We start from the raw sequence: 16739 nt of genomic DNA, 5'->3' as shown, positions 1-16739 counted from the left end.
AGTGCACTCAATTTGATGGGTTATGTCTGGTAAATTGTCTGTCTGTAATGGTGTGCCCCAGGGCTCTGTACTTGGTCCCATCTCATTCAGTATTTATATAAATCATTTAGACAAAAATATGCAAAATGCGCAACTTCACTTTTATACTGATGATACTGTTATTTATTGTTGTGCCTCGTCTCTCACAAAGCTTTCCAGATTTGCAAACTGCTTTTATACTGTTCAACATACCTTGTGTCAATTAACGCTTATCCTCAATGCTGACAAAACTAAACTAATGGTGTTTTCTAAAGCCAAAAAATAGACCTCTGAACCTTTCACCTATTACTACCTGTCAGGGCAATGAGATTAAGGCTGTAACTTCATATAAATATCTTGGAATTTTAAATGATGACAGCCTCTCTTTTAAATTGCATATTTATTTTATGAATAAGGCCTGTTTTTCTTTTGAAGCCAGAAGGAGGCTTGTAATCAGCTACATTTATGCCTATAGTAGACTACGGTGATATTTTATATATGAACGCTTCCACTACGTAAGTGTTTGAGATCAATTTACCCCCTTTACCATGGGTCATTGAGATGTATTTTAAACTGCAAAACCCTTACGCACCACTGCACTTTATATACCAGGGTTGGCTGGCCTTCTTTAGTCACTCGTAGGCTCAGTCACTGGTATACTTGTATTTACAAAGCCATTTTGGCTTTACTACCATTTTATTTGGGCATTTTTATTCTTCAGAAATGTGGTGGGTACTCTCTTCGTTCGCAGAACTTTGTCCTGCTAACTGTTCCAAATGTCCGAACTGAATTTGGTAAAAGGGCTTTTATGTACTCTGCATCATCGGCTTGGAAGGCCTTACAAAATACTTTTAAACTCGAAGAACTTGTCCTGATTTGGGTTTTTAAATCATTGATGAAGGATTTTGAGGCTGATTTCTTGACCTGTCAATGTTTTTAATTTGCTGTTTAATGACTTCGTTATACTCCTGTGATTTCTACGGTTTTTACTAGATTACTTGTAGTTTTTCACGTTGTCTGTCTGTAATTGTGTAATGACTTCCATGAATTTGAAACGAAAGCTTGACCTGGGCCTGGTGATCAGACTCCAGAGCCCTTTATTTCAGAGATGTGTGAATGAGGTGGTCGGCTTTCAACACTTATCAGTTGGTTTGTGCAGGCTGAAGTATGGTGCTTTCGTATGCTATCAGAAACTTTAACATTTGTAACAAGCATGGCAACATGCATTTGTTGCTACGCCTCTGTAATTACAGACTGCAATTACCACCAGCTACATGTTGTTAGTACAGTGTAACTATGAATTATTACAATTTAATTACGATACTTGTTACAGTGTACTTACATACTGTATGTAATTACATTGAAATAAGGACCCCTTAAAATGAAGCATTGGCATCTCTTCTCTATGTCTTCTACAGTTTGACCGTGACATTGTGTTTCTCCTACACTCTCAGCAATGGAAACAAAGATTTCGAGAAAAACATAAGTGAGTGTCATTCCCTTTCTAATACATCCTCATACAGTATATACACCTGGCCTGTACTTATTCCTGGCTGTACATCTAACTACTTTTGTCTTTCCTCCCTGTGTAGCGGTGAAGTACACAGTGGAAGCTGACATGGATCGCCGGAAGCCTCGAGTTCACTTCCTGGACAATAAGCATGACACCTACACAGGCCTCCTCACAATGACATCTCCCAAGACCGAGTGTCAGGTGCTGGAGCTCAGAGTAGAGGTAAAATACTGTACACACACACACACACACACATATGACTGATCACACAGGACAGGCACACACACACACACACACACACACACACACACACACACACACACACACACACACACACACACACACACACACACACACACACACACACACACACACACACACACATGCACGCATATGACTGATCACACAGGAACACACACTCATCTGTATCATTTTCTCCAGGAATATGTGAGGGACAAACTGGAGCCGGTGGTTTTCTCCCTGAATGTGTCCCTGGATGAACAGAAACCCAAAGTCAGGAAAGCCCTGCAGAACCTGGACTCCTACCCTGTATTGAGCCACAAACAAATTAGTGAGAGGAAAGCGGTATGTTACCTGATTCAAGTGAGTATGTTGTGATGAGTATGTTTTTGAACTCTTTCTTCCCGTTTTTTTTGCAGATCAACTTTCAGAAGGAGTGTGGCTCAGACAACAAGTGCACCAGTAACCTGCAGCTAACAGCTAAGTTTGCTAACGAGAGACTGAAGCCTTACCCCAGGTATGTGGAAAACACAGAGGAAGATATGTTATACATGTGGTATCGGGCAGATCGTCAGTCTGAATACATTGAAAATCAATGTTACTCTAAGAACTGTATGTTGTAATTCAATCAATCTAAAATTGATCAAGCCTCAACTCTATCAAATCATGTAGGTCCCCACCAAAAATTGGTTTGGACCCCAGTGCTTCAGATTCACACGATTTCCCTCTGGTGCAATATTTTGTCCATGGTCCCTTACATATGAACTGTGATGTTCTGTTTGCATACAGCCAGGGGAACCACCAATTGCTGCAGTACAGCAATAATGTGAAGAAGATGATGCTACTAGTGGAGGTAACTAACCTGCCTGGCCCTGGGAAGGTAGCTGAGGACGCCCACCAAGCCATGCTCAACGTCTCCATCCCCTCCACTCTCAGAAACTCTGGCGTGCGCTCCCAGGTACACCCATCAGAGAGTGACAAAGGGTTGGGTGAAGTCTGACAATTGACAGGTCCATTGACTTTAATTGCTCTGTCAACTATGTTCTGTACATACAGGTAATAGTGTCATAATGCCAACTGATATTTACTCCTGAGGTGTTGAACTGTTGCACCCTCAATAATCACTGTGGTTATTACTAGACCCTGCTGGTCATCTAAGAAAGTTTGAACGTCTTGAAGAACGATCTGGCATAAATGGCCATGTAGTCTTTTAATCTCCAGAAGAGGACTGGCCACCCCTCGGAGCCTGGTTCCTCTCTAGGTTTCTTCCTAGGTACCTGCCTTTCTGGGGAGTTTGTCCTAGCCACTGTGCTTCTGCATCTGCATTGCTTGTCCTTTGGGGTTTTAGGCTGGGTATCAGAATAGCACTCTGTAACAACTGCTGAGTTAAAAAGGGCTTTAGAAAATACATTTGTTTGATTATGTGTATTTATTTGTAGGATCCTGATGTAGAATGTAGTGCTGAGAAGACTGTTATCTGTGAGCTGGGGAATCCACTGAGGAGCAATGAGATGGTAAGGCCATGCTCTTTTAACCCATAGAGATTATACAGTATATCACATCATTGGTTTTACTCTACTGTAATGTTGATTTGTGATAGTTGAAATCTCACGACCCTCCCATGGTTTGCAGGTCTCTCTGCAGCTCATCTTTGAAACATCAGGAATCAACCTGAACACCTGGGAGTCTCAGTTACTGTTGTCTACGTAAGTAACAGGAGATATTTGTCGTCGCTCTACATCCTTATATCATTATCTCATTTACAACAGTCAGTCTTTATGTCCAAGTGGGATATATGAATATAATTGGGTAAATAAACAAACCAAATAAACACTTATCTTGGTGTTGTTTCTCCAGGTTGAGTGAGCAGAATGGCCTGTACACTGTGCATGTGGTCCTGCTGATAGAGAGCTCCATCCAGACTTCCTTTTCCATGTAAGTGGAACTTCAGACACATACACCATGTTGTCCTAATGCAATGCTATGAGCCTGTTTCACAATCTAACTTCCATTGTCATCCCCCTTCTTCTTCTTCCATCCTTTCGTCCTCTCTTCCCACTCTCTAAACAGAGACAAGCCCCTGATCCAGACCTACTTCAGCGGGAAGGTGATGGGGGAGTCAGCTATGAACACCACCAGTTCAAGGTGAGACACCAACACTTAGCTAACGTCAGCTATGTTGTGGGCTAGTGAGTGATATTTCCCTTTAAGTCTGAGCTGTAATTGTAGGCTGAACAGTTTTGTGAAGTAATATGTTCTGGACTGATTTTGTCAGTTGTCTGCAGTCGTGTGGGCGAGCTAGGTGTAGCTAGGTGTTGGCAGAAAAAAATGCTAATGTGCGGTTAAAATTACTATAAACACCACACTGCTTCTTCTTGTGATGTTGGTGGGAAGAGACCCCAAATAAACTGGATCACATTACAGAACATTTAGATATAAATTATTTATGTAGAATAGACATGCTTTGTTGTCACACAGAATGAGGAATCCCGTAAGCTCTGTATACATTGTCATTTTTATATCTATATCTGTTCTGTTGCCATGTGTTTTTCCTGTGGTGGCTGTGATACCACCGTTCTGCCACCAGGTGTCAGTGGAGGGAGAGCCTCTGGGTGCGCTGGGGACCCTGGTCATGGAGTTTGAGTGGCCCCACGAGGTGACCAATGGGAAGTGGCTTCTCTACCTGACTGAGATCGTCACCAAAGGGACAACTGAGACACACTGTGTCCTTCCAGGGGACATCGTCAATCTGCTCAACCTCACGGTGAGTTACCAGAGTCTATAGAGGCCACAGAAACAGGTTTTAAATGCTAATTTCTAGTGACTTTTGAGAAAAGGACACAGACAAATCTTAACATACAAATGGGCAAATGTACAAGGCTAAGGGGGCCTTGCAGAGGGGCACTTACACTGGTACAGTCAAATCAGTCTTAGGGCCATGGCCATTCATACTGTACTGAATACCAGTCTGACTGTTAATGTGGAGATATTCAATTAAACAACCATTTTGTACTCTTTCTCTGCCCCTGCCAGGTTGTTACTAATGCTGCTCTACATAATGTATGATTTGAAACATAATGTCATATTTTCAACTTATAATACAGTTATTATACTGTAATAATAACCAGCAACATGCACAGTTAACTGTTTTAATTAAAAAAAGGTCACTCCACAATTATCAAAAATAAAATATCATCATGGCTGACTCTCTTCTGCACTAAGTTCACACATTCAATACACCCTTGAGACTTAATCTGTTATCACTTAATCAGAGATAATTTATGATCATTCAGTCTATGAACTATGAGCTTGGAGAGGCACTTCTCACTATCTTACCTGTTGGTTTGTAGCCTCTCTCTCTCAAACTGTCTGACCATGGGTATCATCAAGTCTGCCTCTCTCCTCCAGAGAAGCCCCTCGCGCGACACACGGAACGGGTCGGCTGTGGGCGGGATCGCCGAGGCTTTCCAAACAGACAAGCGATGGGCAGAGCGGGGATTATATAGCTCAGTGGGTTTGTGTTGGGCTTGTTGTTGATAGAAATGCCATGAATTGAACTGACATGATTCTTTAGAATCAGAGAGGCATGTTTTTTATACATAATACATTTCTATCTGAATGTTGCCCAATGTTATGTCCGTCCTCCAGCTGAACAGGGCACTAGAACCAAAGAATATGGATAAACTGACTAGCAATTTTTTTTGCAATATTAGCATTGACATGAAATCAGTCAAAACACCTCAAAACAAGACATGGTATCAATAACAAGATGAAATGAGCTGAAACGAGACACTTACGATTCCCCAAATGGCAATTTCTTGTCATTTTTGCAAGCAATTTGGCCATCCAGAATCACAACCACATGCTGACTTCTGCCTCAAGGAAACGCACACGCCATTTTCGTGAGATGCCAGCTAACCTATATATAGAAATGCATTTATTAATGTCTACAGTCATTTTTGACACATTTATTTTATTACAGACACCTTAATGCATACTTTTAGATTATATTATGTGAGCTAAACATAACAATAAAAAGGCTTCAAAGCCTCTCAATGGCCAATAGCATCAGCAATCCAGGGTTCATATACATCATTGTTATAGAACAGCGTGCTGACTTTTTGATTACACTTTCCAAATTGTACAAACATACAGTGCATTTGGAAAGTATTCAGACCCCTTGACTTTTTCCACATTTTTCTACGTTTACAGCCTTATTCTAAATTGGATCAAAATATTTCCCCTCATCAATCTGCACACAATACCCCATAATGACAAAGCGAAAACAGGTTTTAAGACATTTTTGTGTGCTTAGGGTTGCTGTCCTGTTGGAAGGTGAACCCTCACCCCAGTCTGAGGTCCTGAGCGCTCTGGAGCAGGTTTTCATCAAGGATCTCTCTGTACTTTGCTCCATACATCTTTCCCTCGATTCTGACTAGTCTCCCAGACCCGTCTCCCAATCCCGTCTCCCAGTCTACCATAAAGGCCTGATTGGTGGTGCTGCAGAGATGGTTGTCCTTCTGGAAGGTTATTCCATCTCCACAGAGGAACTTTGGTGCTCTGTCAGAGTGACCATCGGATTCTTGGTCACCTCCCTGACCAAGGCCCTTCTCCCCCGTTTGCTCAGTTTGGCTGGGCGGCCAGGTCTAGGAAGAGTCTTGGTGGTTATAAACTTCTTCCATTTATGAATGATGGAGGCCACTGTGTTCTTGGAGACCTTCAATGCTGCAGACATTTTTTGGTACCCTTCCCCAGATCTGTGCCTCGACACAATCCTGTCTCGGAGCTCTACGGACAATTCCTTCGACCTTATGGCTTTGTTTTTGCGCCAACAAGCACGGTCAACTGTGGGACCTTATGTAGACAGTTATGTACCTTTCCAGATCATGTCTAATCAATTGAATTTACCACAGGTGGTCTCCAATCAAGTTGATGATCAATGAAAACAGGATGCACCTGAACTCAGTTTCAAGTCTCATAGCAAAGGGTCTGAATACTTATGTAAATAAGGTATTTCAATTTTTTATTTGTAATACATTTGCAAAAATGTCTAAACTTGTTTTCGCTTTGTCATTATGAGGTATCGTGTGTTGATTGCGGATTATTTTTTTAATTTATTTAATTCATTTTAGAATAAGGCCGTAATGTAACAAAATGTGGAAAAAAGGAAGGCATCTGAATACTTTCCGAATGCACTGTAGAGTGCAATGACTGTACATTTTGTGGAAAAGACGTGCTGACTGCTCATGTATCATCATGCATGCTACGTTGTGTCAAACGTGGTGGAATGAGAATGTACCTCAACCAATGGAAACAGCCGCCCCCGCCCCATTCTGTGTGCCACGGCAAGGGGTACTTACCTCTTTATGAAGTTAACACATGCAATACCCCTCTAGACTTAAGCTGCTATCATTTCATCAGAGATCATATATGACCATTCAGTTAGATTCACACTATGACAGATCATCAGCCTAGACTTAAGGTGCTATCATTTCATCAGAGATCATATATGATCATTCAGATAGATTCACACTATGACAGATCATCAGCCTAGACTTAAGGTGCTATCATTTCATCATAGATCATATATGATCATTCAGATAGATTCACACTATGACAGATCATCTGCCTATGAACTCTATGGGCTTGGCGAGGCACTTCTCAATCTCTTACCTGTTGATTTGTGTCCTCTCTCTCTGCCTGTCTGACACAGCAAAAATTACTAAACGAACAAATCTACATGTAAAGCTAACTAGCTACTAGCCAGGAGAAAGCTTATAGTTGCTCACGTTCGTTCACATATCAAAGTTAATTCACATTCATAAGCTTTTTACTTAAACATACTTTGTTGTTGCCAACAACAATTACTTTCCCCAGTGCGGTGAGTAATTATGGTGGTGCTACACAGTGCTTTTTTCCCTAACTCACACACTGCCTCACTGCTTGCAACAACCAAGAGTGAGAACAAAGCAGTCAGTGGGGGCGGAGGAAGGGACACATGTTCCAGCAGCGGAGGCCTTTTCAAAATAAAGGTCCCTCAACTAGTCTGGTAACGTGTCTTGCAATGTTTGTATTTTATTTATTGGAGGGGCTTCTAACATAATCTATGTTTACACCCACAGTTAATCACTAATATTTGGAATAAGGAATACTATTTGGAACAAAACACCCAATGAAACCAGACTTGGACCTGACTCACAAGTCTAAAATAGGCTAAATATGAATTATGTCTGCACAAAGATAGACTGAAAAGGTCAATGATATTTTGGGAAGTTATGCAGGAGTTGACTTTATTTCCATACCAGTAATTATGTGATGCAATGTGGTTCTTCCCCCCCCCACACCTCCTCTCCTTTTTGTCTCTTCCTATAATCACTTTTTCTCTCTTATTCCCCCTCTTTCTCTCCTGTCTGTCTCTCTCTCTTCCCAGGAGCAAGCGTCCCAAACGAGGGGTGGAGGATGAACAACCTCATATCATCGAGCCGCAGGCAGCCATTACTGTGCTGACACGTCGTAAAGAAACCTATCTACTGGTGAGAACAGGAGATTAGAATAATTAACCATTAGTCCATGATCTATTCATTCTGATACTGAATATAACATAATATCTAGACAGATGTATGGTCAATTAGAGGCTATAGACACAACGTTGGTGAGCTTTCACTTCAGTCTGAAAATTATGGAGCGGATAGAGTGCCTGGTCCTAATTCTTAGCTTGTCTGTGTTGTGAAGGAATGTTCAAAGTGGACGGCCCGCTGTGTGACGTTTACCTGTCCCTTGATCAACATGTCTACCTCTGCCAAGATCATTGTGAGGTCACGGGTGTGGAACAACACTATGCTAGAGGTGAGAGGTCAGAGGTTAAAGCAATACTCTTGGACCAAAAGAGTCAAATTGCTAAGTTGTATTGCATCCAGTAGTGTCATGAACATAACTTGTTGTGTGTGTTTGGCAGGACTACAACAACGCTTTGAGGATCAAGGTTAGAGGTCAGGTCACACTGAAACTGGTGACGGACAACCCCACCATCAAGATGGAAAGTGAGACCAGAGAGGTTAGTGCCTTGATGATAATGGTAGCTGATGATGATGATGATGATGATATGTAGACAAATGGTATGGATTATATGGATATTGATCATGCTATTCTTCTCCTCGCCTCTCTCTCTTTCACTCTCTCCATCCTCTTCCCTTTAATTTCCATCCTTCAGTTCATAGTGGACATTGACCCAGTCCTTGGAGAGGAGACAACTTACGAGGTTCCCTTGTGGATCATCATCATTGCCGCGGTAGCAGGGATCCCATCACTATCATACTATGGAGGGTGAGAACCCTAAGGACTACTTTTTGATCAAGACCTACTGTATAGACTGGTTGGTTGATTAGCAACAAAACCGACGCGTGGCTTCTGTGGGGCAAAACAGACAGGGTTGGCTTAGAATGTGGCTTAGAATGTTGACAACATGTAAATTATATTTTGTCTCCAATGCTTATTGTAAACATAAGTACATTTGCACAATGAGCACTTGTTGCCTCTCAAATATATCGTTACAGTTGTAAGTTACAAAGCTAGCACATCTTTTCCATATTAGCATTGACATGAAAAAGACAAGATGAAGCTAGCCGAAACTAGCCACTTACGATTCCCAACATGGCAGTTACTTGTCACTGTTGCTAGCCATCTGGCCATCCAGAATCACAACAACTCATGGACTTCTGCCCCATAAAGGCGTGCGCATTGTTTTCGTGATGTTGTCAGCCAACCCACCTATACTCATCCTGTATTTGTATTCTTTGGGTTATCATGTTTGAATGTATAACTGTTATGATATGTATCTTGCACATTGCTTGCAAACAGTGAGGGAAAAAGTTTTTGATTCCCTGCTGATTTTGTACGTTTGCCCACTGACAAAGAAATTATCAGTCTATAATTTTAATGGTATGTTTATTTGAAGAGTGAGAGACAGAATAACAACAACAAAAATCCACAAAAACACATGTCAAAAATGTTATAAATTGATTTCCATTTTAATGAGGGAAATAAGTATTTGACCCCTCTGCAAAACATGACTTAGTACTTGGTGGCAAAACGCTTGTTGACAATCACAGAGGTCAGACGTTTCTTATAGTTGGCCACCAGGTTTGCACACATCTCAGGAGGGATTTTGTCCCACTCCTCTTTGCAGATCTTCTCCAAATTATTAAGGTTTCGAGGCTGACGTTTGGCAACTCGAACCTTCAGCTCCCTCCACAGATTTTCTATGGGATTAAGGTCTGGAGACTGGCTAGGCCACTCCAGGACCTTAATGTGCTTCTTCTTGAGCCACTCCTTTGTTGCCTTGGCTGTGTGTTTTTGGGTCATTGTCATGCTGGAATACCCATCCACGACCCATTTTCAATGCCCTGGCTTAGGGAAGGAGGTTCTCACCCAAAACTCTCCATGGTGGAGAGTTTGGAATCTGATTGATTGATTGCTTCTGTGGACAGGTGTCTTTTATACAGGTAACAAGCTGAGATTAGGAGCACTCCCTTTAACCTCTATGGGCTAGGTGGGACGCAGGCGTCCCCCCCGTGGTGCACTCCATCAACAGCAGGTGCATTTCAAGAGCGGCAAATTTGAATCCAAATAAATGTCAAAATTCAAATTTTTCAAACATACAACTATTTTACACCCTTTGAAAGATAAACATCTCCTTAATCTAACCACGTTTTACGATTTCAAAAAGGTTTTACGGCGAAAGCATAAATTTAGAGTATGTTAGGACAGTACATTTACAAGAGTTGTGTGTAATGTTTTGTCAATTCAAAGACAGGGTCACCAAAACCATAAAACCAGCTAAAATGATGCACTAACCTTTTACAATCTCCATCAGATGACACTCCTAGGACATTATGTTAGACAATGCATGCATTTTTAGTTCTATCAAGTTCATATTTATATCCAAAAACAGCGTTTGACTATGGCATTGATGTTGAGGAAATCGTTTCCCTCCAATAACCGGCAGTCAAGTCAGCATCACAAATTAAATAATTAAAATTAGAAAACATTGGTAAAATATTATATTGTCATTTAAAGAATTATAGATTTACATCTCTTGAACGCAATCAACTTGCCAGATTTAAAAATAACCTTACTGGGAAATCACACTTTGCAATAATCTGAGCACTGCGCCCAGAAAAATACGCGTTGCGATACAGACTAGTCGTCATGTTGGGGAGATCTAAAATCGAAAATACTATGTAAATAATCCATTACCTTTGATTCTCTTCATCAGATGTCACTTCCAGGTATCACAGGTCCATAACGAATGTAGTTTTGTTCAAAAAAGCTCATAATTTATGTCCAAAAATCTCCGTCTTGTTAGCACATGATCTAAGCCCGCCGGACTTCACTTCATGAACGAGGGGAAAAAATATATTTACGTTCGTTCAAACATGTCAAACGTTGTATAGCATAAATCATTAGGGCCTTTTTAACCAGAACATGAATAATATTCAAGGTGGACGAATGCATACTCTTTTATAACGTATTGGAACGAGGGTACCCAACATGAACTCGCGCCAGGTGTCTAATGGGCCATCATCGTTCCATGGCTCTTGTTCGGTCAGATCTCCCTCCAGAAGACTCAAAACACTTTGTAAAGGCTGGTGACATCAAGTGGAAGCAATAGGAAGTGCCATATTCCTCAGCCCCTGTGTTTTTCAATGGCATAGGTTTAAAGGTAATACAACACATCAGGTATCCACTTCCTGTCAGAAAATGTCTCAGGGTTTTGCCTGCCAAATGAGTTCTGTTATACTCACAGACACCATTCAAACAGTTTTAGAAACTTTAGAGTGTTTTCTATCCATATATAATAAGTATATGCATATTCTAGTTACTGGGTAGGATTAGTAACCAGATTAAATCGGGTACATTTTTTTTTATCCAGCCGTGCAAATACTGCCCCCTAGCCCTAACAGGTTAAGAGTGTGCTCCTAATCTCAGCTCGTTACCTGTATAAAAGACACCTGGGAGCCAGAAATCTTTCTGATTGAGAGGGGGTCAAATACTTATTTCCCTCATTAAAATGCAAATCATTTTATAACATTTTTGACATGCGTTTTTCTGGATATTTTTGTTGTTATTCTGTCTCTCACTGTTCAAATAAACCTACCATTTAAATTATAGCCTGATCATTTCTTTGTCAGTGGGCAAACGTACAAAATCAGCAGGGGATCAAATACTTTTTTCCCTCACTGTACAATAGTATCCCGTCTCCCCCAATGTACCAAGGGAAAAAACATTTATATGTAGCCTACTGTATATGTGTGAGTGCCTTTTTATATTGGCTGTTTTTTAATCAAATATGTTGTTGCACTGTACAGTGATACTCCGTTAAACTCAATTGTGCTATTTGGCTAGTTTTAGCATGATACCACTATTAAATAACCTACAGTATGTATAAGTTCTGCCCCTTTACAGACAGTAGCACTAGTTCGCTACCGCTAGCTAGCCATTAGCTTCTCCATTTAGCTCCAGTAAACTGTATCGCATGGTCCCCCAGTGTGGTTTCTTCAGGAGGGCCAGCAGGAGGGAGATGTACGAGGCCAATGCCCAGAAGGCTGAGATGAAGATCCTGCCCTCAGAGACAGAGAGGCTGACTGAGGACTACTGAGACAGGAGAGGCCCCCACTGAGGGACCATGCGATACTCCTCTAGGGCTCCTGGGTAATGCAGTCCTTTGGCCTCTGCCACTGGCAGCTTCGGGCACACTAGACGTAACGCCTTGTAGATTGTGGGACGATTTCTCCTATACTATTTTTTTCTTCACTGTCAATTCTAATGAGCTTTTATGTCACCCTTCTGTTTTAGTCTGATAGATTGTACTTTGCCTAAATTTCTCCTTGTCTTTTCTACCTCATTTACTAAGTATCTATTCTACTGCATCTCTCACTCTCCTGATGAATGCCTTTACTCTCTCTCCTCTTCAATCTGTTTTTTACTCTATGGGGAAATGTATTTCTTCTACTGACCTACATGGTCTATTTTTGTCTAATTCCTTAGTTTAGCCTCCAGATTTTGTAATTGTTACATAAAAAAATCAACAATTCTAAAATCAACACTATTTTAATATGGCTTTCCCTAATGTGTTGTCTGTCTTTCCCAACAGCTTGGCTTCTTCAAGCGGACCATCTACTACCAGATTATGCCAAAGTACTATGGAGTGAAATTCCGTAATGAGGAGTGCTACCAGTTCAACATTGGCTTCCAGACGGAGGATGCAGGCAAAAAGTACTGGATCACCAACTGGACAGAGATGCAACGTTACTACTACTGAAACCCTTACCTTTGACCCTGAACTCTCGACTAGTCTCAGGAGTGTGGTGATGGAAGGACAAAAGGGTTTTTGTGATGTCACACAACTTGGAGGTCACAGCACATGGACTGATTGGTTCTGGAACCTTTCTCCACTGTCTCCATAGATTTCATGAAAATATTTTGGTTATTTCTTGTGCAATGTGCCAAATATGATTCAGAAATCACAATGTTGAAATTATTTTGATGAAAGGAGTGTTGTACATTGCAGGTGGGGTGTGTTCAAAGATCCCAGTTTGGTTGTAAACACAGGCTAATTTGATCTACTGTATATTTGCAGGGTTAAAAGTTGAAATTTGAAGTTTAAAGACCCTGTTACTTGCAGTTGATCTTGGTTGGACAGAAAGCACATTACAGGAGTAGAGAAAGAAGTGGTATGAAATGGCAGTGCATAGTTTAGGTGACCCTGCTTGCCCTATCTATCCTCTGTATATCTACTTGTCACTATGACCGCTAAGCACCCCAGAAGGAAGACATAGAATAGCGTTGTAGTTGCTTGTTTTTATGCTCCATCTTTTGAACTAGATAATATTTGGTGGTGGGATGGGATGGTTGGAGTGCACTTGAATTCTGAATGGCTGACAGAAGATGAGCACGTCACTAAATTATCATTTATTTCACTGGACTGTGTGGTTATGACAGTAGAGCTCCGTTGCTGTTGATCTAGTTGTAATCATATAGAGGGAGTCGTAACACTGTACTAAGTGTATACTGCAGGTCTGTAACCTGCAGTATCGGCAGGCTAGAGACAACCTATAGAGCGTGATTGATGGGATTTTAGGTTTTAATTGTCTGGTAGTAAGTAGTAAACCCTACGGCTCTATCCAATCTTTATCGCTGAAGCGCTACACGTTGCGAGATGGTAATGTTCGATTGAACATATGCAGCGTTTACCGTGAATGCAGTCTCGGCTAACGTGGGAACATTGCCTTTAAATTTAAATCACGCTGTAGCGCTGAACTTCCACGATACGGATTGAATAGAGCCCTAGTGTGCAAATGACTGACTGACTGAATGACTGCATTTCTCCTGAATCATTTACGTTGTCACATTTTACTTGTGTGTTTTCTTTCGTCGTTCTTTACTGCACTTCATGTTTGGTAGGCAGCAGAGCAAATCTCATTGTGGTCAACCTGCAGAACTAATGCCCACAGAGCAGTTCTCAGTCAACAGAGAGTAGATATTGTCTGCATCCAAAATGGCACCTTATTCCCTACATACGGTAGTGCACTACTTTTGACCAGGGCCAGGTTTCCCGATAGCGATGGACCTTGGGCTTACAAGTGCTTTAAAATGCATTGTTCCTACAAACAGATGCAGCAAGCGATTCCCAAAACAGCACACAGAAAGAACGTTAGGTAAGTGCGTCGTTGGATCATGTGTCGATACTGACAGGATTGAAAGAAAGGCAGCACTGCTCTCATATCAGCTTTCTCCATTAAAATATTACCTTAACATTCCACAATACTGACGACAGATATTAGAGAGCGATATTATCACATTATGGCTGCAAATATTTAGGTAGCTTACTTTAGGCTAATGCTTACCCTATAATAATGCACTAAATCACATATTTGGCACATCATTGCACACGTTGTCACACATCATGAAATGTTCCAAACTACCTCTGGAAGCAACATCAACGCAAGAACTGCATGTCGGGAGCTTCACGAAATGGGCTTCAATGGCCGAGCAGCTGCACACAAGGCTAAGATCTCCATGTGCAATGCCAAGCGTCGGCTGGAGTGGTGTGGCTTGCCACCATTGGACTCTGGAGCAGTGGAAATCAAGCTTTACCATCTGGCAGTGCGACGGACGATTCTGGGTTTGGCAGATGCCAGGAGAATGCTACCTGACCCAATGCACAGTGCCAACTGTAAAGTTTGGTGGAGTAGGAATAATGGTCTAGGGCTGTTTTTCATGGTTTGGGCTAGGCCCTTTAGTTCCATTGTAGGGAAATCTTAACACTACAGCATACAATGACATTCTAGATGATTCTGTGCTTCCAACTTTGTTGCAACAGTTTGGGGAAGGCCCTTTCCTGTTTCAGCATGACAATTCCCCTGTGCACAACGCGAGGTCCACACAGAAATGGTTTGTCGAGATCGTTGTGGAAGAACTTAACTGTCCTGCACAGAGCTCAGACCTCAATCCCAACAAACACCTTTGGGATTAATTGGAGTGCCGACTGGGAGCCAGGCCTAATCACACACATCAGTGCCCGACATCAATAATGCTCTTGTGGCTGAATGGAAGCAAGTCCCAGCATCAATGTTTCAACATCTAGTGGAAAACCTTCTCAGAAGAGTGGAGGCTGTTATAGCATCAAAGGAGGGATCAACTCCATATTATTGCCCATGATTTTGGAATGAAATGTTCGACGAGCAGGTTTTGGTAATGTACTGTATATTGAGGCAAAAATTTGACAGTGTAGCCTACAATCAGCAAAATATAACTCAATAGACTGAACATGACATTTATTTAAATGTATAAACCCTGTTTAGCCTATAGGCCTACTGAATGTATCTTTTAATGCAGTCATCTCAGTTCATTTGAAACATGTTTTTATGCTTTGCTCGTTTGTAACAATTGCAAAGACATTGACAATTTTATAATTGTAGTCAGCTTCGTCACAAAGTTATTGGCTGTCACAGCTTGATTCTATGTTTAGCAGAGATCTTCTGTGTATAAAGTGATGGGGAAAGGCAAGAAAAGCTACAAATCTAACGACGCACTTTGAAAGCATATCTGTTTGTTCAGATCTATACAATCAGATCCGCCTAAGCCAACATCTGCATAGCGGTTGTTTTTGTGGTGTTGAGGTGGAACTGTGTTAGAGCTGTCAAATCCACAAGCTGCTCCTGGCATTTTACCTAAAGTGGACATTGTCTAATTAAGACAAATCCCATGCTGCCTCGTTTACCAGTTCGAACACTGGAATATGAGATGTTGTTTCGTGACAATGATCAAGAGCAGCTGCACACTGATTTGAAGGTTCCAAAGCAGTTACACCTCCAAAACATCAGCTATGCGCGTGTAGGCTATCGCCGGTTAACGCTTGATCTGATTGATAACGAGCATTTTCAAGTGCATTTTTACTAAAGATGGAAACAGCTCGGAGATTTATCGATGCACCTACGAAGGTTCTAACGATGAACTTGGCCTTAAAATGCTTTTGGGAAATCGGGCCCAGAACCCTATGAGCCCTGGTCAAAAGTAATGCAATAAATAGGGAATAGGGTGCCATTTGGTATGCATCCAGACAGTTGGGTAACCACTCCAGTAGCCGTCACCTGAGACACCAGAGGTATTCTGCTAAGAGATTCTTTATCCATTCATCTGTGGTCATTGCTACAGAGGTTCAATTGACTCACACAGTGGCTGGGGAGGAAGGGGGATGTATAGTGTACGGTGGTTAATTTATATTGTGCTGTTTCGATGTACTATAATAAAATATTAACAAAAAAATGTTTTATTACTACCCCTTATTTGATTTAATATATTACTCATTGTTACCTGCAATATTGAACACATTAATATGTTATTGATTGTTTTTAATCCCTCTTATCTTGCCACACAGAACATCATTGGCCAATGAATACAGAGCAAA

The 16739-nt window shown here is 41.3% G+C and overlaps 1 pseudogene; it reads left to right on the top strand.

Annotated features, from left to right (window-relative positions):
• Positions 1 to 1185: 1185 nt before the first annotated feature.
• On the top strand, positions 1186 to 14844 carry LOC106578321 (integrin alpha-3-like; annotated as a pseudogene).
• The last annotated feature ends 1895 nt before the right edge of the window (positions 14845 to 16739 follow it).

The sequence above is a fragment of the Salmo salar genome, chromosome ssa19 (assembly GCF_905237065.1).
Source record: "Salmo salar chromosome ssa19, Ssal_v3.1, whole genome shotgun sequence".
NCBI lineage: Eukaryota > Metazoa > Chordata > Actinopteri > Salmoniformes > Salmonidae > Salmo > Salmo salar.
The sequence above is the reverse complement of the archived record's forward strand: the minus strand, read 5'-3'. Positions and strand labels throughout refer to the sequence as shown.